The sequence below is a fragment of the Pezoporus wallicus genome, unplaced genomic scaffold (assembly GCF_028554395.1).
Source record: "Pezoporus wallicus isolate ANWC-B61680 ecotype Strahan unplaced genomic scaffold, APGP_CSIRO_Pwel_v1 contig_13057, whole genome shotgun sequence".
Taxonomy (NCBI): Eukaryota; Metazoa; Chordata; class Aves; order Psittaciformes; family Psittacidae; genus Pezoporus; species Pezoporus wallicus.
The window spans coordinates 291723-314308 of record NW_026640978.1 but is presented as its reverse complement, the minus strand read 5'-3'; positions in this window follow the sequence as shown (position 1 = coordinate 314308).

The window sequence follows — 22586 nt, the reverse complement described above, 5'->3', positions numbered from 1 at the left end:
GAGCCGCTCTCCGACGTGACACACACACACCCCCGAGTCGGGAGATGTCGAGGGGGTACCAGGGGGGGTCCAGCCTCGCTGCCCTGGCAGGACCCGCCCCTCTGTGCTATGGGGGGGACCCCAAGCTTGGATTGGGAGGCAGGATTCTCAGTCCTAGCTGCTGGCTTCTCATTTCTATCCGCAAAGGAGGTGAGCGGGGGACACCCCCTTTCCCCCCCCGCCCCCCATTTTGCAATAGGGGAGGGCGGAGAGAGAGAAGATGGTGGCGGGGAAGGGGGAGAGCGGCAGTCAGGGAAGGAGCGGGCTGGGGCTTTGCAAAGAAGAGATTTTGGGGTTGGGGGTGAGCGGGGGGAGGTCTCTGACGATTGACTTATCTGTTGGAAAAGGCGTCTGCAGGCGTCTCACCAATCCAGGGCGGCCGAGGCTGCCGAGACCATCCCCTGGTGTCAGTTTTAATGGGGAACTTCACCGCTTGCGGGATGTGTGGGTGTGCAGTTTTTAATGTAAAGACCCGCAGCTCCAGCCGCTTTCCCGTCGCGCAGCCCCTCTCCCGTTTCCCGGACGGTTCCCTCACATCTCTATTTCCAGCCGCCCCCATTTTGGGTGTGGGGGGTTATTTTGGGAAAACCACTTGCAGAGGTGAAGCGGGAGCCTGCGGCTGTGCCAATGCGTGTAAGCCCATCCCGAAACCATCAAGTAGAGGAGAAAGGGGCCTGGGAAGAGCTGACGTCCCGCTCCCCGAGCTGACGCCCCTTGCATCGCACCTTGCCTGCAGGCTGGGCACAGCAAATATTAAACGCTGTATATTAGCTACTAAAGGCCAAATAGCTGCAGACAGAGCAATTCCGCACCCTCTCGGTGTATTCCTCATGTTCCGACTCAACTAACTTATTTTTCCGACGCTTTTCCAGCAGGAATCCGAGTTCTCGACCGGTGACTGGGGCCGCGAAGGCTTGGGGGGGATCTCCCCACTTTGGGGGTTGTCTGAGGGCATGTCCAGCGCAAGGGAAAGCTGGGTTTCCTAGGCTGGATCCAGAAAGAATTTAAACGCAGGATGAAATGCTCTTCCGCACAGGACTATTTAACAATCAACGTGAATTAATCCTGACTCTGTCTTTAAGAAAAAAAGATGGTTTGTGGCACAGTCCTCCTCAGGACTGACATCGCAAAGGAGAAAAGGAACCGAGCCTCAGCCCCATCGGCAGCTTTCCCATGGATGGATGCACCGTTTCCAGAACGGCTCGGACTGAAAGCATTGAGAAAAGGGGAGATTCGGTTCTTCGGTAGAATCTATTTACCCAATTTCACCACTTGTAATACATTTTCCCTTCTGGAAATGAGCCTGCGGGGACTGGGTGCTTCTGGAAACCTACTAAAACATTGAGTAGTTGCATCCGTTTCTATATTCGCGATACATTCACAAAAAATATAAAGAATAGGCCGATTTAAATAGGTACTAACGGGCAATAATAATAATAAAATGATAGAAGGAGGAGTGGGGGGTTACAGGTTTTGGAAACCATTAAATATAAACCAAAACCTCACATTGGAAAAAAAAAAGACCCCAAACCAAACCCAGGCAAACCAACCCCTGCTATAAAACCACGAGGGAGGAAGAGCGGGGAACATTTCTGAGAGCTCCGAGCCTCGGCGAGTGTTCTCCCCTTTCTTTCCAGCCTCTTCCAGCTCCGGCGCTCCTCCTGCCCGGGATTGGACCGGGACAGCTTGGAGGACCCCGCACTTCTCCGAGCCCCAATCGCGGGTGCTGAAATTGTGGTGTTTCCCCTCATTTCATCTCCTTTCAGCCTCCCATCTGTTCCAACAGGTTCCCCACTCGCTCTCGTAGCGGGCCTTTGCCTAATTACAAATGAACCTTTCCTCCTCCATGGTCGGATCCTGCACTGCGGTCTTCGGGGGTGGGAGCGGACACACTTTGCCCTTCAGCCTCCGTCCTTCTCTTCCCCTAGGAACCAAAGTCCAGACCCGCTTTGCGCACTGATCCGAAGCGTAATCAGTGGGTGCTTCCAGCAAGCTGGGGGACAAAACCAGCGTGCGCCTGAGCGGGACCCGTCGTGACCGTCCCCCCACCCTGACCCCCGAGGTCGCGGAGCCGGGGTCCCCTCCGTGCACTTGGCCCCTTGTCGTTACCATCTTCCCATTACCGGGAGCCTTTGGGGAATGGGGAAGGGCAATGGGAAGGATAAACTGGAGCAGGACTTTTAAAGGGAAAATCCAGAACTGTGGTTTCAGGGTATCTCGGCTAAAAGAAGTGAAGATATCTGCTTTTTTTAATCTTTATTTCCTAGCCAAAATCTGTTGGAAAAGCAAGAAGAAAAAGGCAGCTGCAACCCGCGGGCTGCGATCCTCGCAGGGAAGAGGACAAGGGATATGATCATCCCCTGGCAAGGACCCTCGGCCCTCAAGAGAGGTTTTCTTATGAAAAACCTCGCGAGTTGACACAGGGACCTCCGAAGGGAGGCTGGGGGGATGCTCGGGATGTTATCACCGTTGAAGGGTCCGGACTGAACACAAGCCGTTAATGCGAGTAGGGGCTTCGCTCCCTCTTACTCCGGGCCAAATCCTGACAATCGCTCCTGGACTTGATTCCAGCCGAGGTCCCTTCCCCTCCCCACCATAGCGGCCTTTACTAAATTTACTTCGCTTTCGGGTTTTCACACTGAAGCCCCGCCGCTACCATAGTGGGGGTCTCGGGGCGGCGGGTCCGAGGGTGGGGGGCACGCAGTGAATTTTGCTACAGAATACAAATCCCATGAGAAACAACCCCAAAAGGCTCCCTCTCCAGGTTTGCTGCCGCAGATTTTAACGGGCTTTGCCACCGGTTCGGGAAGCTACCGGCTTCGGTCTAAGCATCCCGGTCCCAGGGAGCAGGGGGCACCCCCGGCAACAGCCTTGTGCCCCCGGTTCATTGAGAAACCTTCACGTAAAAGTCACTTTGCATCTCCAGAGCCTGAAAACTACCAGGTAACAACTTTTTACGACCCGAATCCCAGGACAAGTTTTCATTTCATCCCTTAACTCTCCGTCCCTTTCTCCCCTGGCTGCATTTCCCAGCAAATTGACCCCTCCGGGTTTAGTACGAACATAAACGCTCAAACCTTGCAACAGGAGCTGATTCACGACCTTAAACCGCAGGATTTGCTGGCCATCTGGAGCTGAAGTCTGATTTTTGAGCTGGGGGGATTTTCGGCTCTTCAGAAGTCCTTGGGACCCCCATGACGGTGGGAAAAGCCCCTCCGCAGCTCCACTCTCTGCAGGAAGGTGCTGAGGCTGGCTTGTCCCGAAGGGTTTCCTGGCTCTGGGACATCCCAACAGCTCCCATGTAGGCTCAGCTGTCCATGCAGAAAAATCCCCATCCAATTCCAGTGGGAGAAGCTCCTCAGACGTGTTGCTTCGGAATCTGAAGCAGGAGCTTGTTGTGGGCAGAAGGAGGTAAAAGAAGAGGAAAGTGGCACTGGAAATCCAGCCAGGGAAAAAGTACAAGAGCAAATCCATGGCTTAACTCCCCTTGAAAGTGGATGGACATGAGCCCTCCTCTCCCTCTTCCCCCGCTGGCCCATGTCCGGGAACCTTTGGCTCCTGGGTTTATAGTTCTCCTCTCTGTAGTGTCAGCATTTCACGCCCTTGACAATACAACCTCGCCTTTTCCAGTCCCTCTGAAGATCCGGATCTCAAATAATGCAAAGAAAGAACCCCTCAAAACCTTCAGCTTCAGATTGTTCCAGTGCTCTGGGGGTCGTGTGGGTCTTTAGATAAAGGAATCAAATTAAGAGACCCCAAAATCCAGAGGTGAATCGCAAGAGCGAGACGAGACTGTGGATCCAGCAGCAGAGCTCAGCATCATTTCCCTCTGACAGAGCAAAGGCAAGTTGTGGCACCATCCTGAACTCTTTAGTTTGCATCCATGGGAGATGGGGGCCTTTTAAGGTCTCTTCTCCCTACCCCACCCCCAGAGCCATTACCCCTCATATATTATTTTTACTAAAGTGGTGGGATTTTTTTTGCCTTTCTTGGAGGAGGAGGGATTTGTGCAGCCAGATCCAAGGAATTTGGAGAGAGAGGGAGAGAGAGATCCCCCTGTTGACTAGAGAGATGTTGTTCTTGGGATTAGAGATGTCTGACCTTGAAGGTCGCAGGTCACGGTCTTGAATAAGGAGCAGGAGTGTGAGGCTGGGATTGAAACTTGAGGTGTGTCTGCTGGAGATCACAGGGAAAAGTCTTCCAAACAAAGAGGAATGCCTCCATTGCAGTGAGAAAGAGCAACTTCCCCAAGAATTATGGGCTCCTTCCGGAGGGTTGCATACCTGCAGACCGCCCAAAGGATGTGCTGCGGCTGAGGGAGGGGAGGGAGGGGAGAAAGGAGTGAAGAAAGGAGGGGAGAAAGGAGGGACAGGATGCTTGGAGCCAGAAGGCCCCATTATTTATTACTATTTGTGTTCTGGGGAGGACTAGGGGGCCCCAGTGCTGGCGGCTTTATGAAGATAGGCAGAAAATGGTAGAAAGAGCATCCCACCATTGGGAAGCCTTGAAGTGGAGGGTAGGGAGCAAGGAGGCTGCTCGTCTTTGCAGGAAGGGAAGAAAGGAAGGGATTTCTCCCAAGGGCAGGGAAGTAACACAGAGGCACAGCGGGAGGCTGCATCTCCAATCTGTGTCCAGCACAACAGCGATGAAAATCTCTGTGAGATCCCATGGGGAGTCAGTCACAGCTGCGTGCCTCAGTTTCTCCCCCCAGAATACCAATCAGGGGAGCAAAGAACACTTCAGGACTTGTCTCAGGGCAGCAAGGGTGGAATAGACTACAGAAATCTTGTTTCTCTGCTGGGATCTCTATCCAAATGAGGAAAGTAGCATTTTAGTGGCCCAGAGACATTGGGCTTGTGCCCAAGGACTCCACAGATGGAGGTTTGTGTGTGTCTGCTTCTGGGTAGCTGTGAACAGGCTGTATCCGTGCTCTGTCCAGGGGATGAGTCTACACAGGTGATGTGAGCAGGATAACAGCATGATCCCACTGATGTCCCTGGTGAGGGCCTTCCCATCCCACCAAAACCAGGCAGCACCATGCACCACTGGCAACAGGTCCCTCCGGCTGTTCAACACAGCATTGAAGCCCACAGTCAAATGTATGTGGGTCGGTCCCCTGGGCCAAGAGGAATGAAGAACACAGACTTTGAAGATCCAGGACCTTCAACACAACCTCCCTGAAGCCCCAGCATTTGAAGAGCCTCAGCTCCAGATCCTCTGCTGATGTCAGTATGGTCTAAATGACCTCAAGGACGAAAAGCCTTTCTGAAGAGAGCGATGAGGATCTCACTGTGTCACCCCTTCAAACCACGCCAGAAGGATCTGCTGGAAAGCTCCACAGGCCAGGATTTGCTGCCATGCTTAAGCCCATCCTTTAGATCTTTCCCTTCCTGTTTCGGGCCCGGTGGTCGGGAAGGGAAGGGAAGGGAAGGGAAGGGACGGGAAGGGAAGGGAAGGGAAGGGAAGGGAAGGGAAGGGAAGGGAAAGGGTCGTGGGGAGAGCAGCCCCTGTCCAGGGAGCGTCCGCGAGCGACGCTAGAGGGAGCCCCGGGCTCAATTAATTAACGGCCGAGAATTAACCGAGAGGGAAAAGCCCTGGGGCTGGGAGAGCAAATGAGAATTCATTTACCCGTGGGTCTACTGGCATTCCGAGCTGCATTTATACTGATATATCTACATCAGCGTATCACATATACCAGGGGTTTATGTACGGGTAAACCCCTCCCTCACGTGTAGCAGTGGGATGACACTAATCTCAAACGCAGCCGAGGAAACAGCTTTGTGTGTTTGTGATCGGATTCAGGGCAATTTGGGCCCTCATTGATTTAAAGGGCTGTCAGACCCGCTTTTCCTTCTGCCTAGGTGTTTATTCTTCACTTTGAAGCACTTGAGGGAAAGCAGAAGGCACCAAGCTGGCTCCAAAATGTCCTTTTTTTATACCAGTATTGATTTTTAAAGTGCCTCTGGAGGAAGGGGAAATGGAAGGAATAAATATTAAGGAATTCAGTGTTTCCCAGCCAGGCTCCCACCCAGGGAGGCCAGAGCAGAGCTGCTCTAGGGAGATTGCCAGGCCTGATCCAGAGTCTGCCGAATGCAATGGAACTGCAGCCAAGCGGTGAGGGTCCCAAGGCCAGGGAACCCTTGGGTCCAGTCTGAGTGGCTGCAGCAGGGTCTTCTGTTTTATGGGGTGCTCATAGGGTGCTGCCTGCATGCAGAAGGGTTTGCAGGTCCATCCTGAGCCCCAGCCTCAGTTTCCCCCCCAACCCTGCACCCCTTGAAACCTTTCCTGCATGGTGCAGAGCTCTGCTGAAGGTAATGAGGGTGTTTCAGGGCAGACTTAAACAGAGCTTCTCTGGGTGGGGAAAGGGGAAAGCAGCCCCAAAACATGGTGTGGTGGATGTGCTTGGGCTTGAGTGTGAGCAAAACTGAACCAAAAGGGAGCTCAGCAGAAATGAGGTCATAAAAGCTGCTGTTGGGCTTATTTATTATCGTTTTAATCTTATTAACGTCCCATTCGGCGGCTCTTTGGAGAATAAAACACTGAAAGTGTGTATTTATCTTGACAGAAACCAACCAACCTTCATAAAAATGCATCTCTTGGTAAAGAAAATAAAGGGGGATCAAACCTTTCTGAAGTTTAATATTGTCTTCTCAATTAACTACTCTAATATTGCCTAAGTCTGCAGGAGGGGGTGGGAAACGAGAAAGTGGCAGAATTATGTACAGGCTGTACTGTATCCCATGTCCTAGGTGTAAATAATGCTCCTGTTAATTTAAAACCAAGGCTGCCTGTCTTTACGACTTCACTGCACTCCCATTAGCTCTATCTTTATACAGTGTCGTGGGTGCAAATAGATTGGGTTGAAAACTTCCCCCAGAGCCACTTTAAAGTGACTTCTAATCTTTCCCTTTAGTGGTGTTAATTCAACTTCACAAGAGTGTTTGAAGCACCATTAGGCAGAGAAACGGCCCTTCTCTCCTGCTGGTGCCCTTATCCAAATAGAAACACTAAAAAAGATGCTAAGAAATCTGTTTCAGATCAGGCCAAGTCTCTGGAGAGCAGCTGAAGGAGATGTGGCCTCCCTTTTGAGGCGACTTAAATCCATAAAGGATTTGTGCTTTGCATTTCTCTATCACCGGCTCCTGGAGGTCTCCAAGTGCATTGGGAGCCTCCTGCCTCAGAGCATGTGGAGCAAGAGACAGCACCTGCTGGAAACAAGGACACAGAAAGAGCTGGGGACACAACCAGGGAAAGAACAGAGTCCACGTAAGCCAGGCTGGCTGAATGGTGGCATGCTGCTGGGGTGGAGGTTTTTATAGCAGGACACTGAGGGAAGGTGGAAAGTGGTAGGCCATGGTCATGTCTGTATGTCTGTCCATCATCGTGGGGGATAGGGGTGAGCAAAAGCCATAGTGTTATCTGTCATCAGTGGGAATATGGCTGGGCATTAGCAAGAAACTGGTATTGCAGATGACAACAGACTCATCAATGCTGCTGGATGGAGGAAGGTTTGTCGCTTGCCTCAGCCCGGCGCACCATCCAGCCCCACTTCCAACACCAACCCCAGCTTCCAGCATAGCCCAGAAGATGCATGGGGAAAAGTGGCATGCACAGAGCGCACCGCTGCTGAGGATGAAGTCCCAGCCTCAGCAAGCAGCAGGGTAAGAACCTTTCTGACCTGGTGGCTCTGCTGGACAGATCGGGCTGACTAAGAGCCCAAATCGGATGCATCCTTCAGTAGTCTGTTGGATCCCTTTTTGACTCCCATTTACAATGTTGGCTTCTACACCATCCAATTGCAGTGATTTCTACACTATTTGGTGAGAAGCAACCTGTCCATGCTCTGAGACAGAGTAAATATTCCCCTGGGCCCTTCCTTTCAGCTTGCAGGCTGGGACAGGTCTCTGTCATCCCCCGTCTCCATCATCCCACTGCTCCTGGCAGCGGGGCCAGCAATGAACGGTGTGGTTACCCCAGGTTTTGACAGGGAAAATCTTCCACTGCAGGACGTTGTGCCCCAGGAGATCCCCGTTGTCCCTGGGCTCTGGCAGGTGCAGGGACTGCAGCCTAAAGGGAAGGAGTGCAAGGTCGTGGGATGCGACTTTCTCCTCTCCTCCAGGAGAGGGCAACCCCTGGCTGGAGCTGAACTGAGAAACGCTGCTTTAAAAGGGATGCTTGGGAGGGTTTTCCTCTTTCGCCGCTCCTTCCAAGCAAAAGCTCAAATTACTGTGATGGAGGAAGGCTGTAAAATGGAAAACACAGATGGGGAACTTAGGGGAGTGTTGGTTTGGGGTAGCTTTTTCTTTACACGGTGGCATTTGTTAAATACAAACTGGTTTTATGAAAATGAAAAAGCAGAGTTAGAAAGAAACTCGAGTTCCTTTTGAATCAGTAACTTTCTGTGGGATGACCCAATTACAAGCATATCTGCCCATTTTTTTTTCATTAGACTTGGGTTGAATTTCTCTTCTTTAATCTTCTTTCCATTTAAAACCCGGTCAGAATGTGCAGGGCTATGTGTAATCTCTTTCTCAACCTCCTCCAAACACTTGATTTCCACCACACAAGCTGTTTTATTTGTGCGATACGTTCTCGCACCGACAAATGCACTGTTCGCCTGCGCTGTAGGGACAGGCTGGTGAGCAAGACCCTGGCAGAAGTGTATGCCAAGTTTAATTCTACATCGTTGGGTAACAGATCAAACAGCTCAGCCTCTTCTCTCTCTGCTTCCCCCTCTGCAAAACAAGGACCATGAAACTGCCACAGTTTGCAGGATGCCCAAGCGCAGAAGCCTTGAATTAAACCTAATGTTCTTCAGATGTCCTCTTAGGAGAGGGATGTGAAGACCCAAGCCAGTGTTTCAAATGTGTTTTACTATGCTTGAGAGGTGTCCCACGTGTGTCAGTGAAGCTGCTTTTGAACATGGCCTGAACTTTGCTCTTGAAGGTGTCCAGGAGCTGGTGGGAGGGGAAGGTGAAGAAAGGACAAGGGCTCAAGATGCTTCTAAGTAAAGTCACGACTTGCTTGAGGAGGGCTGCTCAGCACCTCCATGATTTCCCTTCCTGATGTGCAAGTATTGGAGGGGAAGTGGGCATCCCACTGCGCCACTTCATCCCAGTGAGGGCCTAGGGCTCAGAGAAAGAATATCCAGAAAACAAATGAGCAAGACCTGATTAAAATAGACCTTGGACCATCCTGCGCCTTGCTGTTAACTATGTGAAGAAGGCAGGAATGAGAAAAACCACTCAAGCCTGGGAGAACTGGAATGTGAAGCTTTTTGGCACAAGCTGAAGCGGAGAAGTTTCCAGAAGCAGCAACGTGAGTGAGAGGATTATTACGAAAGGCCAGAGTGTCAAATCTGTGCTGGGAGTTAAAAGGAGCCCATAAAATCCACTCACCAGAAATGGAGCCAGAGCAAGGTCTGGAGTTAACTCCTTAAAGTCTACAAAACAGTGATAACCATCAGGAGTGACTTTCTTTCTGTGAGGTGCAGAGTCTGGGCAAAGTCCCACCTTAGCCATCACCCAGAAAGCTATAAAGAGGAAAAAGGCAGATCAAGCAGGTTGATGAGTGTTTTATGCAACGCAATAAATCCAATGTCCAGAGCAGCTCTCTGCCTTCAACTTCCCTCTCATAGCCATTTATAACCATTCTTACAAAAGTAAAAGAGAATCATAATGCTATCATCCAGTAATATTATAACAATATAATCTGTATGCACCTAATTTTACCATCATTATGAATAAAAGTTATTGCACTGCAGTAGCTATGTGAAGCCAAACCTTACTGGGGGCTTAGAAACTGCTTGCAGAATAGGGAGGGAGAAAAATCCAACGGCTTTTATTTTCCCTCTTCAAGCCTTCTGCAAACACTGCACAGTGAATCCCTTCAAGGTACACAGCAATTTCTCCTTTTCTGTGTAAATGTAATGAGTCCTTGCAGGTATTTGAATACTTACAAGTCTAAAGAAGTAAAGTCTAAAGATAAGTTGCAGAGCACTGCCTAAATAACATGTGAAAGCAGAGGAAGCCTGGAGTGCATCGTCTCCTTCACATTCATGGTGGATGGGACAAGGAACAACGGGTTTAGATCATGGCTAAGAAGATTCATATTACACATTTTCAAAGATTTTGTACTTGCAAGGAGCATATGGGATTGATCTGGAGGCTGAAGGTGGTGGGGCATCTTTGACACTGGGTGCATGCATGTTACAGTGATAACAAGGTTAAACTGTCCTAGATCATGTGGCAAGCTGAGGCTGGGGCTCCGACCTTACACTTAGGAGATAAGAGACTTATTCCTACAGCTCTCACCTCCTGCTTCCCTTGCAGGATGACTTTATTGGACTCAGATCCTATCATCCAGCAGCAGCTGATCAGTAGGTTACAGACCAGCCCTGGCCTGTCCCAGTTTCCCCTTCTGCTTCTGACCTTTGGATCCCAACCCTGCTCTCCAAATGTGCAAGGGGTGAACCCTCCTGGAGGGAGCAGGAGGTAGGACCTGGCTGCATGAGTCCTGCCCACTGTGCCCAGCTTTGGCTAATCTGAACAAGTAGTGATTCGGTCCTGTTTGGATGCTGGTGTCAGACACAGCCTGGGAGGCAGAAGAAAGCATGTGGCCAACATTTGCAAAGACTTTTGGTGCTCCCCTTGAATGGCAGATGCTCAGCCAGAAGAAATCACTTCAGTTTAACACACACCAGAACAAATATCATGTCTCCAACTCAGAGGGGCAGAGCTTAAAGGGACAATCAAACAGAGATGCTTTGAAAAGACAGAAACAAGTGTAACACGGAAGCAAAGGCAAACTAATGAAAGTCAGAATGAATTTATGAGGCGCCTTAATGAAACACGTGGACAAGCCGAAGATGAATCCATGATGTTTTGTAAGCTTTTAAGTCTGCACGTAGTATGGAACTCACATGATTGGAAAGGTAATAAATTTCCTAGCAAATGGACAAGATCATATTTGCGCAGAGAAAACCTTTGCCCAAAGCAAGCGCATGTGGTTAGTGAAAGATTCAATTAGGCTCTTTAACGCCAGTTGCACAACTGTCTTGTTCAAAGACTTGTACTATGTTCTGTCAAAGGTTGCACCCCTTAAATGGCAACATTTATGGATTAAAGTGGAGCAGCTTTGCTCTGCCCGACAGATGGGTCTTGTTCCTTTGAGGAGAAAGATCACAGGGAAGATGATAAACAAATCATGTCCGACTCCATACCCGTAGTGACAGAACATCTACAATAAATGTTGCTTTTCACTTAATCAAACTGCTCAGACGATGCACAGCTTGAAAAGGGGGAAACACTGAGCAATGACCAGACGCTGTTATGCAGCAGCCCCCCCTGCCCAGCGGTGGAGCAGAAAGCCCCTGTGCTGCTGGGAGGGCAGGAAGCGAGGCCCCAGAGGGGTGTCTCGGAGCCCTCCCGATCGGGCACCGGGCTCCTCTCCCGTCGCCCCACCGCGTCCATGGGGCAGCGCTTGAACCCGGGGCCGGCAGCACCGCGGAGAGCTCCGCGCCCCCCAAAGGGGCGGCCCCGACCTCAGTATGTGTACACATGCAGGTACATGTATGTAGACATACGTACATGTGTACATATATATACACACATATATGTATAGGGACACATTTCCCTCTGAGCACTGCCATCCATGGATTTTCTGAAAGCGGCTGGCAAAGTTCTGCCCGTCCCGTCAAGCATGGCTTGGTTCTCCCTTTCTCGTGAGGTTTGGGGCTTCTTCTTTGCCAAATCAATCCTCTGAAAGGAGTCCACGGTGAGGGGGTGACCTTCTCTCCGCCACAGGCAGCAAACGCTGTGCTGGTTGGGAGTCCACATCAGTCCACAGCTGGGAGGGATCATAGAATCATGACATCATAGAATCACAAAATCATAGAATCATAGAATCCCAAAATCATAGAATCATGGAATTACAGAATCATAGAGTCACGGGATCATAGAATCACCGAATCATGGGATGGTTTGGAAGGGACTGCAGAGGGTCCTCCCTGCTCCATCTATAGCTGCACCCTCCTGAAGCAACAAGACGTAAGTAAGCCCAGTTATTCGGGCTGCTACTTGGCTTCTCTTCCCCGCATTTATGTATTTGTAGCCGTGTATGCAGCTGCATGAAGTCACTGTAGTTCAAAACAAACAGCACCCAGCTAAATTACAAGAGTGAAGTAACACCGCCAGCTTGAATTACAAAAGTGATAACAAAACCTGTTTGAAATGTATTTAACACCTCCAGCACAGGGGGTGAAATCGGGAAGGTAAGTAGTGAAATAGAGGCAGCGGAGCGCTGTGATGTATTTGAGCTTTCTATAAGCAGATCAGGTGTGTCTGCAAATACGTGGAACAAGGGAAGTGTTGTCTGGGAAGACCCTGCATGTGTGGCGCAAGCGGCTCCGCTTCCTTGTGCTCTTTAGAAGACATTTCCTTGCAGCAGAGACCTGAAAACTTGCGAGTTTCTTTGTTTGCAGCCAGACAGATGTGCAAGGAAAATTGCGGAATTAAGCAGTGGTTTTGTGCAGGGAAGAAGCGGCGGGGTTGGGTTTGGTTTATGTTTTTCCATGGCTATAACCACAACTTCCTGCAACACAGAAGTCGAGGATGAAGCGAAGTGGCAGCAGGAGTTATTTCAGCGTAAGGAGAATTCCGATCTTTACCTTTCACTCTCTATCGGTGAAAACGATCTTCTCTTCGCTTTTCCTTGGGAAGCTTGGGGCTGTGGGACTCTCCTCACCTTCATGTATAATTTTCTGTTGTTACTTAACTGAGGACATCCTATTCGCTTCCCTTTTCTCCAGCCAGGCAGCGAGCACAGAAAAGCCTCCAGAGAAACCCGTGTGGATCTTTGAACTGATCCTGCTGGAAGTGCAACTGCGAATAGAGACAAATCGGTTTTAGCCTGAAAACTCGGTGTCGGGCTCTAGGGAAAGGTTTAATTCCGGGAGAGAAATAATAGAGGGTGCAGGTGTGAATTAATGCGACATTTTCTACAGCGTAAATGGTTGCTGTGAGGATGAATATTTGTACAGAAAGGTTTTCAGGCTTGAAACCTGCATTTTGTGCAATGGAGAATAGTAGGACTCCGGTATTAGTTTTTGAAATGCCTCCTTATTATTCGTTATGTGTGAAGGTAAGAAAATACCCAAAGAAAAAAAAACAAACACAAATTCAGAGGCTTTTACCGAGCTTTCACAAACGTGCGGCAGCTGTGGGGCCACAGCCAAGGGACCTGCCGCAGCTCCGGGACATGGATTTTAAGGGTTTGCACTCAAAAAGGCAGGTGGGGTTTGGGTTACGTTTTTTGGGATGGGGTTTATATATTGGAGAGTTACCGTTGTCCAAAAATAAATTCAAACCAGCATCATCTGCGAATTTCTCTGTTGTAATAAATTAGGTTTGTTTCGTTTTGGTTTGGGTTAATTTTTTTTGTTCGCTTCCTTTATTAGTTTCTTGGAAAAGAAGTGGAAATCTGGTCCTTTTTAAGCTTCCAAAGCTCCACAACAGCAGCTCCCCGGGTTGTTTCGGCGCTGGGGAAATGCTGGGTCGCTCCTTCACGTCTGCTGGAAGACATCCCCGTCCACCTCCTGTCCTTAAGGCAAGAAAAGTGCCCTCGGCCCCGCTCCGGGGCTGCACCCCGAGCCCTTCCCCGTCCTTTCTGGCCGGGTGAGCCCCTCAGCCGCTTCCCTGAAGGGCCGTTTTAACCGCACACGGAGGATGCGGAGGGCGGACGCGGCCCCCATCGCCTCCCTGCCCTCCGGGGTGGGGACGCGGACCCCTCGGCCGGGGACGAGACCCGGAGCCGGGAATTACCGGGATAACCGGGATCATCAATCCTGGCTCCCGGGTGTGTGTGTGTGCGTGTCCGGGGCACGCAGCGGAGCTTAGGGGCTGGGGGCTGGCATTATTTCATTTATTAACCGGTCACCCCCAACCCCTTTCTCTCTGCCGGCTTCTTCCACGGGAAAGGTCCCCGCGATTTTCCCCTCTCCGCGCTTTCTCTGCGCGGCCGCGGAGCGCGGAGCCGCGGGGGAAGGGAGGTGCTGCTGGATTTACGATCCGCACCGTTGGAAAGCGAAGCCCCGGGATTTACTGTAAAACGCCGCGGCCGCCTTTCCCGGAGGCGGCTTGAAGCGAGAAAGTCTGAGAATGTCACCCAGGCAGAGTTCGTGGCCAAAAAAACGTGCTCTTGCTCGGGCAGCGATAAATTTCCCCTCTGGCACGGAGCAAATTGAACCGCGGCGGGGGGGAGAGGGGAGGCTCCCGGCTGGCCGGGAAGGGATCCCTGCTCCAGCCTTGCAGTCCCGGCGGCTCCATCCCTAGGGGTCAGGTCCAGCCCCCCCCCACCCTCACCAGGCCACCACCCCCAGTAATAAGGTTGTCCCGGTGCCGTGACCCCCCAGTTTTGTCAGTCCCTGCACACAGAGGCTTTCTGATGGGGAAAGGATCCTGATTTATATCCGTGGTGTTACTGGATTGAATTATGCCTCCCAAGAGGGGAAAAGCGACAGAAACACAAGAACCCCCGGCCAGAGCATGGGACAGGGCAAAGACCTTTGGGATGGGCTCGAGTGGACTCGGCCCCACGTGTTATCCCAGGGTTCTGTCATGTAGAGGAGCCTGTGGTGAAGGTCAAGCCGTCTTCTGCTCTCAGCGGAGGGTACTACGGTGAGGTGAGCAGTGAGGGTGCAAAATGCTCTGGTATAGTAGAGATTGGCAGGACTATGAGGGAGGAGAGCAGAGAAACTGATGTCCACAGATTTCCCTGAAGAATTTGGGGACCTCACTTCTTATCCCACTTGCATTTGACGTTTGCAGAATAAATAAGGAGGAAAAGTGGTGACTCCCATTGACTGTGGTGTGTTCTATTTTTTAAGACCAAATATGGACACAGCAGACAAAAACCCCAGAGATCTGGCTGAGTGGAGGTCCCCCGTTTGTACTTAATTTCCCTTTCCTTCCATTCTGTTCTTAGAGATGTCAGAGATGTGAAGCCCCCAGGGCCCTGAATGTTGGGGCTGGCAGACCTGTACCCACCACCTTGCCCTGTACCCTTGGCTGGTGAGCCAAGCCCCACTGTCAAATTGGCTTTTTGCTGCTGAAGTGTGAGCCAGCAGGGTTTGAGAAAGCTCTGTTTCAGAAGCTGGTTGAAGGGAAGAGTTAGAAGAGGTTTACAATTTGGGAGAGGGCAGCCCTCTGAGGTGGATGGTGCTTGAGGCTCTTTGTGGCCTGGTCCATCCTGCGATCATTCTTGGTGCTCCAGCCACCGGGACCTGAATGCCTCCTGTTCCCCCAGTGCCTCTTCAGGCTTTTTCTGAGCTCTGCTGCAGAGCAGGCTGGAGGACCCCGCAGGTTTGCCACCTTTCACGGGGCTTCTGGAAGGCGAGCAAGATGCTGGGCAGATTTGGGAGGATTTCTTTGCAGCTTAGACTGTAAACGACATTGGCCCCTATAGAGCAAAGTTCCATAGAGATCTCCACGTAGTTTACAATGGCTGTAAGAGGTGGAAATAAAATGAGAGATAATGGTAAAGGCAGAAGTACAACTCAAACCTCTCCAGCTGCAGGGTAGTACCCCAACCATCAGGCTCTTGAGTCTTCTGAAATACATTAATTCCTGTGCAGCAGAAGCTGTAAACCAAATGCAGACCAAATCTTGGGCTCTCAGTCTTGGGGTTTGAATTCATGCTGAGAACAGAGACAAGCCAACATCTTCTTTTGTCCTTGAGAAATCCTAGTCCTGAATGTTCCCCTTTTCTTCTAAATATTGGGTGGGGAAGAACTGGCTTGATCCTGGACAGCATTTGATAAAGAATAACCACGGTCAAATTAAAAAGCTCTGATTATTTTATTAATGAGATTTCCTAACTGAACTCTTTTACCTCTTTGTGGAATTCTAAGATGTGGAGCACAAAGGAAGGTAGTGGCACTGGTGGGATGCGGCAAATACCAAAAGCCTTCAGTGGGTTTCCAGTTCTGCTCCACACGTATCGCATTGTTTCATGCGTTTGTGTAACCCTAGGTTTAGTGGAATGTGCCTGAATGATGGTTGAGCACAGATGTAGGAAAAGACTGCCAAAAGCACTCCAAGAAAGGACATGGGACTGGCAATAAATAGAGCTGCATCAGCAGGAATGGAGGCTATGAGCCCTGGAATCTCATTCCAGATTTCACATCCTCCATGGACTGATGGTGATGGGGAACTTGGGAGAGGGACAGGAAACTGGGTGGCTGATGTCCCAGCAGCTCAAGCAGCAGCTCAGCATTAGATTTAGCAACACAAAAAGAAGAGCAAGTGGGAAATGAACCGTAAGACAAAGTGCTCTCCCACCTTACCATAAGCTGTCCAGACTCAGGGACTAACAGGGCCTGGAGAAGGGGGTGTTGTGCCTTTCCCTCTCTTTCCTCTGGGACTGTGCAAGGCTGTAGGAATGAGCTTTATTTTCATTTGCACTGACCTGAGTCAATGTGGGGGAAAACCCCATTTGTCAATGAGAACAAAGTGGTAAGGTTGAGACCAGAATCTCTTTGGTTGCCAGTTAAACCATGCACTGATTCCCCTGATGTTCCCCCAAAAGCCCCAGCTGAGATCCCCAGCTCTGGGGGCCCCATCAGCCCCTTCCTCACTCACTTGGCAGCAGCCTGCTTGCCTCCAACCATGCCCAGCCCATCTGGCCACCAAGGCAAGAGCCTGGGTCCTTGCCCATGCTCCATGCCCAGGCTTATGCTTCTATTTGGCAGTTAGGATTGCGCATATGCCCACTTTGGGCTGCTCAGGGTGCACATGAACCCCCCTCGTGCCTTCCATCGCCTGTCCAGACTGCAGACAGAGCCATAAGGTATCATAAAGCTTAAGGTGTGTGATTTTTATGTAAACATTCATTTAGATGCCAGGTCTTTGGTCTGCTTGGGAGCCTCTGTACCCGGGGCACACTTCCCACCGCCTACAAACCTTCATGGTTCCTTGGAAACCCTCCTAAATGATGGGACACTTGGGACTAAGGAGTGAGGGAGTTCATGGAAATAGGAAGAGAAACCCAAGGGTCTTTATCAGAGACAGCGGCATACATTAACCAGGGATTCCCATAAAAATACCACTGACCTTCCTCTGCTTGGGAAAATGAATGTCTGAGGAGCTGCAGCACCACCGGGCTGCTTTCCCCACTCACACAAAGGCACCTTTTTTACTGTTGGTGGGGAGGAAGGTCCCAGGGTTGGGCAAACACTTCACTGTGAAGGGCTGGAGATGGGGAAATGGCTCCTGTTGGTTCTGGGAATAGGAACAAAGTCGTTGGTTAGAGCCACCTGAATGAGGATCAGGTCTTTTCAGGGAACGAATCGGACATGTGGGATAGGCTGACATTTAAACAGAGAAGAAATGTCATTATTCAGAGCCACGTTCGAGCCGTACAGCGATGTTAAACAGCACTTTCTAATCTAGGGGGAGATAGATGGTTGTTGCAAAAAGGGTGAACCTTGAGATGACAGGAAGCTCACCCCAACCTGCCGTGTCGTTCAGCAGAGGAATTTTAACAAGAAGCACCTGCCTGTCTCTTGTAGCTCAGCACTGGCCTTTATGGCTTTACACACACTGTTAAATTTAACCAAGCACATCAGTTTACATATTGTTTCGAATGATGAAACCCTCTATGGCTGGGGTTTTACGTATGGCTGAAGGTACTGAGGTGTATTCCAAAAGAAAAGAAACCATCACTCAGCCAAAACCACACTCGCACGCTGTGCCTGGAGCCAGGAACTTACGCTCTCAGCACCAGCACCCAAGTGTTTACAGCACCAGCTTCCGAGAGCTCACGCAGACCCCTGAGGAATATCATAGGCGAGAAATGATGAGATGCTAAAGGCATTTGACTTAACAAGCGATCTGCTCTTCGTGCCTGCATGACACTGGTAGAAGCATTAGCCCAGGAAATGGTCCCCATGGGTGCCTCAGCTCAGCTTGTGCTGCTGGAGAACTAGTGAGCAGTGGATTGTGATGTGTTTGCCACGATGCGTTTCAAACTCAGAGCTGAGGTAATATTTTGCACTAACAATCATTCTCCAGGGTTAAAAAATGAGGGGAAATGGGAAGAAGCTAGTCCTGGGGGGAGGAGGGGAAGGAAGGATGCTCACGGCTTGGAAATCCCAGCACAAAGAGGAGGTCACAGATGATGCAGAATGTCTGAGGGCGCTAGGTTTGTTGCCTGTGTACTCTGCATATAGCTGGCTCATGTGTAGTAGGTCCCAGAGTCCGAATGCATCAGACTCACTGATCTTGTGTAGTTAAACTATTCCTACTCCTCTTTGTTCTGTATTTCTTGATGTCCAAAACTTGTGACCAAATTCATCTTCTTCCATGAAGGCAAAATTTCTTGGTGGATAAAGAGAACGAGTCGTGAAGCCATGAATTCCCACTCCTTTCTCAACTGTCTGGCTCAGCCTCATCTTCACAGGCCCATGGGGACCATTTCTGGGTGCACATCTGAAAGAACACAAGAGCACATGTTACTTCAGCTATTGCAGGTCACGAATCTCTTGTCCATCTGAAAGACATTGTCTTAATAGGCTATTGCTTGCACAGGGCAGACGGGGAGACAGAGAAATCCAGGGGAGGGGAAGGAATCTCGGTTGCTGTGGCAGGAAGCAGCAGCTCTGCAGCACAGGGCAGTGTTTCAGGGATATTGTGGAAGGACAAACAGGAGAAGCTGTGATAAGGCGATATAAAACAATGGCTCATACTGTAGAAAGGCTGTGCTCCATTCCTTGCAAATGTGCATGAAACGACGGTCCCAGTCTCCTCTGCACTAAACTTGAGGGAATTGCTTTGAACTTTAACAAATGCAAGGGACTACACAATTTTGCCAGTGAACTTTAGGGGAATTACTATTGATTTGTACCAACATAAGCCCAGGAGCTGAAGAGAGAGATGGGGAGAGGTGCTGGGCTCAGCGCCTCAACACCACTCCTGGCTTTTCAGTGCATAGTTCTGCCCTGGACAAAAGATGGAAGCTCTTGCTCCCAGGGACTGGCCGAGCCCTTGCGTTTACAGAGCGCAGGAAAACAGGCATTTGACTTAGTTTAGTTCCATTCTGCTTCCTGGCTCTCCTGTTCCTTGTGGAAAACTGCTAAAAGCCAAAATACATGAGAAAAGAATATGGTTATTGGTTTGTTTTCCAGGAAAGCCAATGTAATACTTCTGTTTCTGATAAAGTTTACAAAAGGTGTGTTCCTGGCCTTGTGCACGGATATGAATGGGTATGCAGGTACCTGAGCCAGTGAGTGCTAAAGCAAAAGGAACTCTTTATATATAGCTTAACTGGGGGGTTTGGGGGAGTGTGTGTGCTTGGAAGCATTAAGTTATTTTAATATTTTAGTAGATTAAAGACCATTTATTTCTCATGATTTATCCTAATAAGCCTTTTCCTGATGGGATTTTCCAAGCTAGATAATGTTTTCCGCCTTCCCCTTGTCTGCTAAAAGCCCTTCAGGTGAGCAATGACCGTCCCATCGACCTCCGTTATTTATACCCGCAGTCACCGCGAGCGCTGCTGCTGCCGGAGGACAACCTTGGATGCCCCATATCCCCCAAGGTGCTTGGTGTTAAGACAGATTGAGCTCCCGTGTCTCATTCATCTCCTTAAAGCAGTGACTGAACTGTCCTGCTAAACTGAGCCTTTAATAAGGAAATGAAGCCAAGAGTCCAGGTCACTTCAGTTTTAATACATTACTGAGTGCTGCTGAAATAGACGCACGCAAACACAGACCTGTCTGTGCTTACATCCCTCCCGTTTCCATCCCTCTCCAGCATTTCAGTGCATTCCAGTATGAAAGCCCACACGCTTAGGTTCTGCTTTTGGTGACTTGACATTGCTGCAAGCTCTGTCTTGGCTCCTTTAGTTCAGGCTTGGGACTGTCCCTGGCATTTCCACACCTCAATCCCTTTCACTTTTGCTTTTGTTGCCCGTCCCTGGTTGCTGGGCTGCAGACCCTGGATGGGCCACGGACAGTTTCAGTGTTGGACGAGGGCAAGTTGGGGTTGGAGGTGAATTTTAGTACCCCAAATCTTTTCTATACTCTAATAAACGGTCCCTGGAAGGTGACACAGGTGGAACTTGGGTTTCTTCAGGCCATCGCACACACCAAGTGCCCCAAGCCCCTTTGCTAGCCTCCTACCTATGCGTCACCCAGGATTTAATGGCATTAAAAAGCAACATATCCCTTAATTCAGTTGCTTTATGCAACTGAAGGTAAGCGCCAGCAGGATTTTCTTCCTCTTCTCTGTGAAAACACCGCTCCCATAACCTTATAATAACCAACACACTGAGTTCCACGTATTTTGCTGTGTTAGGCAGTACCCTTTCTGTGGCCACAGAGGCTTTCTTACTTGCTTATAAAAACAAAACGCAAGCGGGTGTATCATTGAAGAAAAGAAAGAAACCTCTTCTAGCCTTGAGTATTTAGGGAAAAGAAAAATAACCCTACAGGTCCTGGGATGGAAATGGCTGAAGGGGAAGGGAGGCAGTGGCGAAGTGAGCCAGGGCTTCTCTTTTTGTAGGTAAAATTGTGCTTTAAAAGAGGTTTTCCCGTCCTGGGGCTGCAGCCGCTGCCCGTGGGCTGGAGCCTCAGGCAGAGCCGGGACCCCACAAACGGGGCTTTGCCCCCTCGTTTCTCCACCGGCCTCTGGTTTCTGGTCGGGAACGGGGGGAATCGCCTCGGTCTTGCACTTTTTTGCACGCGGGTTGATGGTGAGGAGGGTGCTGGATGCTAATGGGCAGCCCCGGCTTTCTGGGCGCTGTTTATCGTCCTTTAAGAGAGGGGAAAACAAAAAGCGGGGGTAAAAGTGTTTAACCGTCAGAATAAAGACAAAAAAAAAGTGCTTGGAGGGAGTTGAAAAGAGCCCCCTTTTCCTCCGTCTTTCGGTTGCAACGGAAAACCGCAGACGGGTCTCTAATGCGGGTATTTCACAGTCGTGCAGCGACATTAACATTCAGCACACGGATCCCTGCAGCAGGAATGAGATGGGTTTGAGTGTGAAGGAACGAAAACCCATTAGAAACCGAAAACTGTATTAAATTTCAGCTGGGAAAATGGAAATATGTCTCACTTGGATGTTTACTTCTGTAGATCAGCGCAACCTCCCCCCTTCCCCCCCAAAAAAAGAGCGATTTAGTTGCTGTTTAGGGAATATTTCATCTCAATGGCACTTCCCGAGCGCCGTGAGCCCCATCCATGGCCAGGCTGCTCGCAAGCAATAAACCTGGTTCGTCTTTTCACGCTGTAGTTTATAAAAAGCAATTAAGTCCTGTAGAAAAAAAAAAAAAGATAACACCGATTCCGGTGGAAAATTAATTCTATTTTGCCTTTGTAACACTTCTGATGGACCGAAAAGGCGTTTTCCTTGCAGGCTTGAGAGTAACGAATTTCATTTTACTATTTATTGGATGTCAGTACCATGAGGAGTTTTCCCGTGTTGCTCGCAGGTCTAAAAGGACACTGTGATGTGCAGCAGCACACAAAGATCGCGTCTTCTTAGGGTTTGAAAACATAAAACCCATTTGAAAAGGAAAGAAGGGTGAGAGGCAGAGCTCCCTTTTACATCGTATTTTAGTTTTGGGCTCAGATTCGGAAACAAACGGAGCGAGGACATAAAAAAGCTGTACCTTTAATTCGGCTGAAGGAGAAGCAGGGAAAGGAGGGAGCAGTCTGAGGTCCCCGTTAATGACATCCCGTCAAGATGCTTGTAAGCCCCAAGAATGTTTACAACGTGGGCTCAAGTTCAATGACAAAATCCTTTGAAGGGGAAAGGGGAAGGGGGGAAAAAGGCAGCAGCCCAGACACTTTGTGCGGTGGGCATGAACTTGAACAAAGGAAAGGAGTCAAAGGCTGGGAGAGGGGGGAGGCGTGAAGGAAGGGCTGGGAGAGGTGATCCCACTGCTGCTGCCTTCTGCGGGTCTTAGGTGGATCAGTGGTGCGTTTTGATTTATTCTGGGGAGAGGAAAGGAAAGGTTAGGAGAGGAGGGGAGATGAGAATGGGAAGGAAAAAGATTCCGATGTGGTTTGTGCCTCACCTCGAGGCACGGTGGTGAATGAAGGTGACTGTCCAAGGGGCTCTATTTTAAACACGATTTTCTTATATCACCAGGAGCTCCCAGGGGTCCTCTGCCCGAACTTTGAGGCTGCTCTATCCTAATTTTGGGGCTGCTCTGCGCTAAGTTTGAGGCTGCTCTGCCCCAGGTTTTGGAGCCTCTGCTTTAAGTTTGAAGCGGCTCTGCCCTAGGTTTTGGAGCCTCTCCGCCCTAAGTTTGGGGCTGCTCTGCCCCAGGTTTTGGGCTGCTCTGCCCCAGGTTTTCTGAGTTTCAAGTTCAACGGCAAAGGGAGGGGGCGGGAGCCTTCACCTGGCCCAGCGGCCCCCGGCAGCGGCTCCTTCCCGGCGTTTTACGAGGATGTCGGGCCTTTCTCGCCCTTTGCTGAGGCCGCCGTGTAAAGGTTTTACAGCTCTCCCCGAGACTCTCCTCCTCCCCTTCCCATCTGCATTTTCCTCTGT